The following is a 7,747-nucleotide window of genomic DNA, read 5'->3' as shown; positions in this document are numbered from 1 at the left end:
TTTCAGTGACATAACATATATTGTTTTATTTATTATTATTCTGTTTATCAAAGCTTTGATTTATTAGAACTATTTTTAAAAACTAGATTATTTCTTTACAAGTATATTATTTAAATTCCTCAAAAAGTAGTGTAATAGTTTATAGTTTGTAGTTGGTAAGTTCAATAATCACTTGCTGATTTTATCTTCAATGATTCATATTGATAAAATTATATTTATTTATTTATTTATTTATTTATTTATTTATTTATTTATATTTTTCTGAAGCTGGAAACGGGGAGAGACAGTCAGACAGACTCCCGCATGCGCCCGACCGGGATCCACCCGGCATGCCCACCAGGGGTGAAGCTCTGCCCACCAGGGGGTGATGCTCTGCCCCTCCGGGGCGTCGCTCTTTTGCAACCAGAGCCACTCTAGCGCCTGGAGCAGAGGCCAAGGAGCCATCCCCAGCGCCCGGGCCATCTTTGCTCCAATGGAGCCTTGGCTGTGGGAGGGGAAGAGAGAGACAGAGAGGAAGGAGAGGGGGAGGGGTGGAGAAGCAGATGGGCGCTTCTCCTTGTGTGCCCTGGCCGGGAATCGAACCCGGGACTTCTGCACGCCAGGCCAACGCTCTATCACTGAGCCAACTGGCCAGGGCCGATAAAATTATATTTATTTCTACTTTCCTAAACCTTTAACTCATCCATTCATATTCTAATTAATTTAAATATTGATTAAAAATGGAAATTATAAAAATATATTATTAAACATAAAACAAATTGCTAACATCTATTGGACTGTTAAACATCTAGATCCATGTCATTGTAACATTATGCATAAATATGTTTTACCTCAAAATATTATCACTTTTAATTAATGAAATTTACTCTTATTCCTCCAACTTAAATATATTGGTATTAAAATTTGCTGCCAATGTTAAATTTTGAGACTATATTATAGTATAACTCAAAAAACTATTTCCTTTATTTTACCCCCTTTTTTCCATTCTTGCTGCTAGCCCTAAATCTTAGTTTCTCATTATTTTAAGATTATGCAGTGGTTTAAGATTATTAAGTGACATTCATGCCTACATCTTTTACATACTTCAACTATTCTTGTGTATTTCTGAAAAAAAATTTATTGTTCTAAAGCACTTATTTCATTTGTCTGTTGAGCTCTATTGGTTTTCTTGTGGGATAAAGGCCACTGTTCTCATCCTGAGTCTTCAAAGTTCTCCACAATGGGGCCATAATCTAGCTTCATCACTAGATGAACACTAGCTGTGTTCCAGCTATACTGAACCATGAACTACTCTATAAATAACTCAAGACCTGTGCATATTTGAGTTCACTATCTCCATATAGAATGTTTCTCCTTCCATATGAATTTCTATTTGCTGAAATATTCAGCTCAGTGATTAGTTAATTACCTTATTTAACCTAGAGCCCATATTGTGTCATTCATATTGATTTTATCACTCTATTATATATAGTTTTGTGAATATGTTTTGTCTACTTCTATTTGATAAACTACTCTTTAGCAAGGATTATTTTATTTTATTTTATTTTATTTTTTGTATTTTTCTGAAGCTAGAAACGGGGAGAGACAGTCAGACAGACTCCCGCATGCGCCCGACTGGGATCCACCCGGCACGCCCACCAGGGGGCGATGCTCTGCCCCTCTGGGGCATCGCTCTGCCGCGACCAGAGCCACTCTAGCGCCTGGGGCAGAGGCCAAGGAGCCATCCCCAGCGCCCGGGCCATCTTTGCTCCAGTGGAGCCTCGGCTGCGGGAGGGGAAGAGAGAAACAGAGAGGAAGGAGAGGGGGAGGGGTGGAGAAGCAGATGGGCACTTCTCCTGTGTGCCCTGGCCGGGAATCGAACCCGGGACTTCTGTACGCCAGGCCGACGCTCTACCACTGAGCCAACCGGACAGGGCTAGCAAGGATTATTTTTTTAATCATCTTTTTGCTCAGTATGGACTGTTTAAGTACTAAATTGAAATTATTGAACTAAAATATAAGTGTACCTTACTTTTCATTTTTATAGTTTCCAAATTGCCATGACCAGAATTAAATATTAAATATTCTGAAGGTGATATGATTTGTATTCTTATGTTTTTAAACTGAAATCAAAATTATTCCATTTTGCATTCATTCCTATTATGTTCTGAGACTATGAAATGCTAAAATCTAGTTCCATTAGAAGAAATAGATAATCTCTCTAATTAATGTTATCAAAAAAAGAATAAAACAAAACAAAAAAACAAAACCACTTTTCAGCATTATTTCAGAAATATGAAACTTGCCTTCTGGAGTGTTAGCTAATCATGAACCAAATCACTGGGAGAATTTTTACAAATAAGCAGTTTGTCACTCAATGGTTATATTTATTGCCTAAAACAGTGATTCTTAAATTTTTTGGCATTTTCTTTTATTCCATGGTATCCATGCTTCCCAAATGTTTTGCCTTACAAATACTTGCAATTAAAAAAAAAAAAAAGATTAAAATGATTACAATTTACTTCTGAAATGCTTTTAGGAAGCAGTGGGGGTTTGGGATTTCCATGACACTCTTGGAGATAATCTTGTGCATCCTGGGTTATTGCATAAACAGTTTGAGAAATCCTAGCCTATAGCATTTGATGTCAGTGTTCCAATAGGAACACATATTGTTCTTTTTGTAAGCATTTGACCCGAATGACTCATGCAATAATAAAATTTTCAGCATCTTTGAGTCAGAATTTAATGATATGGTAAAAGATAGTGTCTGAAAAAAATTTCGTTTTATTTGCATAACCATTAAGTCTCCATGCGTGACCTTTTGAAAGTTTCTCCTAGGTGCTAAAGCATTTGAAATTTCTTATTTGTGAAGTTTAAATAATTGAAGCAATAAATTTTCCATCCAGTGACAACTGCTTTTGTCGAAATACCGTGTTATTAGAACCAGAATTTATCCTGCATGTTGCTGTTTTACCCAGTGAACATTTGCATAATGCTAAACATTTGTTGTCCATTGTTTTTTGTTCACACCCTTCAAATTCTTTTAGCCCTCTTCCCTCTTACTCATCAGTTGGCCTAGCTGGAAAGATTCAGTTTTTGTCATCTGCTTGAATAAATCAATACCATATTTTTAAAAGAACATTTCTAGTTTTCATGTCTTTTTCTTAATATTTCCACCAACTTTTAGAAGTCTTTCTGATACAAATGTATCCAGAATAATACTTAATGTGGTTTTTAAAAATAAATATAGAAGCAATAATTATTTTCAAATTAATTATTGATAGGCAAAAATAGCTTCTAACAAGTGTTCTTTATCAAATCACATCATTAAGAGAAACCTGTTCTCTATTACTTCACAAAATTTGGCAGAGGAAGACTTTGAACTGTGAACTGAGGAAGAGAGAGGAAAGACTTCTGAATAGATAGTTTACAGATGTGTCCACTAGGTTTTTGCTAGCGTGCATTAAAGTCTGCAGAAAATAAATTATCCATTATGTGCTATTTTATGTCAGTATACTGAAGTTTCCATTGGAGTAATCAATTTTACATTAAATCCCACCTCTGCACTCTTGTTTGTGAATAGAAGAATCACACAATAGATTAGTATTTAACTTTGATCATCTGACATCTTTTTTAAAAATTTGAAAGTAAACACTCAGTACATAGAATTTCATGGCAGCCTTGTATGACCTATGCATTCTTGGAGAATCAAATCTTGGAATGATAGCTGGCTCTGTTTCTCCTCCAGGTAATGTCTATATATATGAAAAAAAAAAAAGAAAATACCGAATGCCAAAGTTATGAAAGTTCACAAGAGTAATTTTTGAAATTTAAAAATCTAAAATAATTGTAGAAAAATTTTATCATATATATGAAAAATATCTTCTACACAAGCATATTTAATGTTGTTAACAGTATTTAAAATTTTTAAACCACAAAATGTAGATTTTCTTACTTAGAAAATGTTTTCTAAATTAAAAGACCTAATTAGACACAAATACATAGCTGACCTTTAATTTAAAAAGAAACAAAACCCATCCCCTTGAGCATATATTCCTTCACAGCTCTGCAAGACCGCTGGCCTGTGTCCTGCCTTTCAGAACATTTTACATTTGGTGGATTGCCTTTGTTTTGCTCACAGAGTCTTTTACTGTGCAGAGCTTATTAGTTTGATATAGTCTCATCCATTTACTTTTACTTTTCTTGCGTTTGGGTCCAGTTCATAGGCACACAATGCAATACACACATGATGTTATTATGGAATTGTACACTTAAAACTTGTATAATTTTATTAACTGATGTCACTCTAATAAATTTAATTAAAAAAGAACATTTCAGCCTGACCAAATACATGATTAGAATAGAGCTGGCTTGTCTGCCTGTCACAATCATATACCCTGAGTGGTAGGACAACATGCATGGTGCTAGATATACTTGAAGTAGATAAAAACAATGAATGGATTTTCTATAAAGACAAAAAGTAGTGTTGCAGCACAAACCCCTGGAACTCTGGAGCAAAACTATACCTTCTCTAGCAAAGAACTACTTGTCCTTTAAGAAATAAAAGAACAGTATAAAAGACTTCCTGGCTTCTTTGAGTTTCCTAAATTATATTTGACACTAGAAGCCAAATTTATAACACTATCTAATGTAGGTCTAAAGATATTTAGTGAAAATATCTAAAATAATCGTATAATAAATGGCAGAGACTAAAGTACATAAAGGTGTAAGTTACCTACACTTCAATCTAACTATTAAAATGACAACAGTAGACTGAAATATTATATATACGTAATGTAATACCTAGGGTAACCATTAAAAAGCTATATGAAGAGAATCTGAAAATATAAATCAAAATGGAATTCTAAATATTATTCAAGTAGGGTATAAAAAGGCAGAAAAAAGATTACAGAGCAGTAAAAATCAGAGAACAAGCAGAAAACAAAAAAATAATTTGGCAGATTTAAATTCTTAAATATTGGCTTATATTATGACCTATCATATGGTGTGTCTTGAAAATTGTTCTAAGTGCATTTGAAAACTATGTATTCTTGGGTAAATGTAATAATGCTCTTGGAATTCAGGGAGAAATCAGAGATCATCACCAAGCAAAGAGATGAAAAGCTATGGGATATACATAAGTATCAGAGAATACTCATGTTGACTAATGTTTTAGAGAAATATGATTCAGAATATAGGTTGTGGACAGATCATGGGGAAATCTTGAATGGCAGAATTAAGAATGTAGAAATTTTTTTCTAAGTTTTAAAAGAACAGTGGGTAATTTTTATATTGAGGAACAAATGTGCCTTACTTCAGGATGAAAAATACTTCATACTAATGTGGAAAAACTTTTAATTCCAAACTGTAGTAGTGAAATTTATAATTTAGTTATTCCTAAAAGAAAACATATCTTTTATATATGGAATTTAAAATTAAATACAATTCATCAATATTGGCCAAATGTCCGCCATTGGTTTCCATCTCTGGCTCTTGCCTGTTAACAAATCATTCTGTGATATCAAAGAATTTATCTGATTCTTTATTAAGCCAAACTCCTAGATATCTGGTTGCATGGAAACTCAGAGACTGTAGTTTGATACATAAAAGTTATAAATAGCATTAGGACTAAGGATGCTATAGATTGTGAAGTTTACATATTTATTACTAACCTATAATATTTAACATTTTATATCTTTTCTGCAAACTGAAAGTATAATTTTACAGATAAATTCTAAGATAACATTGGTATTTTAAAAGTTAATCTCATGATATTGTAAGCTTTCTCCACATGCTATCATCTTCAAATAATTTTTCTAGTATGACTTTTTTAAAAAACCAAAGCATGAAAGTGGAAGAATAGTTTTGATCTCTGTGTGACAACCTCACCTTCAAACATTTCCAAGTCAAAGTTATTTTCAGCTCAAAAGGCAATAAATACCTCCTACCCCAGGTCAAAGAGCTGCAAATGCTAAAAGCTACTCTAAGCTTCAGAATTCTCCCATACCTCCTGATTCTCTGTATCCTCCTAGCTTTTGTTCTTGTTTCTTTCCCTTTCTTTCATTGTAGCTGTCCCCTCTTTTTTAGTGTCTTAATCCATGCTCTTAAATTAGGGGGAAGGAAGCAAAGTGGTAGAGGAGAACGAGAAGGAAGACTGCAGTGTCCCTTCTGCTCCTTTCTCCCTTAAGACGAAATTTTTACCATACTTTGCAACTTCCCCCCTTTCCCACTCTAACAGATTAGTTGTTTTTCATGGCAACTTTGTAAAATTGCATTCTTATGATGGTTCATCACTGTTTTTTACTGTATGCTCTTGAAACTTTCCAGAACCCTTAACCAAGGCAGCTTTAGTACAAAGAGAGTTAGCTTTTGAGCCCTAAAAAGAGTCAGAGACAAAAATAGCAATAGTCACTTGGTCAACAATATTTATACAATACTTGTTAGTGACCACAAGATAAAGGACATTTAACTATTCATAATACTGTCAGGAAAATTGAGTTTGTGGCAGACTGTTTTGAATATTGAATTAAACTTATTGACACACAAGTATGCATTATATAAATATCTAAGTCCTCTTAGTGAACCCGTGTCTCTATTATTTACATGGAATTAGCTTTTCCTCTGGGTAGCATTGTCCACATTATAAAAGAATTACAGCTAATTTTTTTAAAAGAAAGAAAGTAATAAAAGTGTATAAATCTGACATTGTTTAGAGATCATTGCAGAGATAACCCAGTTTCTTGAACTTTTAGAATGTAGGATTTATATTCTTTTTACTTTTCTAAAACATATGGACTGAGACTTCATTTTTTCTTAAGAGCTACGTGGCAAATCATTCTCAGATTCACTTTTGCCCTTGGACTCTTTCTCACCCTTCTCCTCCTTAGGGACAGAGAGCGAAAGAAGGAAAAGAAAAGTACTGTTGCAGCCAACTGGCTTTATGAAAGCTTTCTCATCTAGGAGGCATGAGAACATGTTTGTGAATCTGCTTCTTTGCTGATTGGCAGTGAGAAAGAAGTACAATTGCTCATTAATTAGAACCTTCTGAGTCCCATTGTACTGTTTAACCCAGGTGTTTAACCCATCTTAATTCAAGTGAAAGTTGGTGGCATGGATCAGCTGATAATTTTATTTAATTACCAGACAATGTAGGATTAACTACACACCAGCCAATGATTCACTGAGTTGTTTTATTATTAGAGGAGGGGATGATGGGCAGTAGTAGAGGGAGTATACTGAAAATCACAGCAGCTTGGTTTGGTCGTGAGATTGGAGGCTAGTCATGTTCCTGACAAAATTTATCTGTATGGGGCTGAGTAAATCCCTTAGGATCACTGAAATTTGGTTTTCTTATCTGTAATAATTAGGAGTAATATTTTCCAAATATTTTACTATATAATTTATAAAATTCCCTCCTAGTCTCAGATCTTCAAATTTTAATCAACACATAGAAAGAGATTGACAGAAAGAGATATATCCATGTGTTACCAATGGATTGGTCATTGCAAGATTTTTGTGGATTTGAGGAACCTATATTCAGTTAACACTTTATCAGTGTTGGGAAAACAGCTGTTAGGCTTGAACTCTGGTTTACTGGCTGCAAGCACTTTGCTTGATTAGTGTGTGAACACATGTTAGTGCCATGTGTGTATAGTCTATGTAAGGCTATGGGTGCTTGCACTCAGCGTGGATGGCAGATGGTGAATTGCCTGCCTGAAACTGTGAGGGACCATTTTGCTGTTCGCTTGCTTGAAAATCAGTTTCCCCT

The sequence above is a fragment of the Saccopteryx bilineata genome, chromosome 5 (assembly GCF_036850765.1).
Source record: "Saccopteryx bilineata isolate mSacBil1 chromosome 5, mSacBil1_pri_phased_curated, whole genome shotgun sequence".
Classification (NCBI taxonomy): Eukaryota; Metazoa; Chordata; class Mammalia; order Chiroptera; family Emballonuridae; genus Saccopteryx; species Saccopteryx bilineata.
This window is presented reverse-complemented; position numbering follows the sequence as displayed.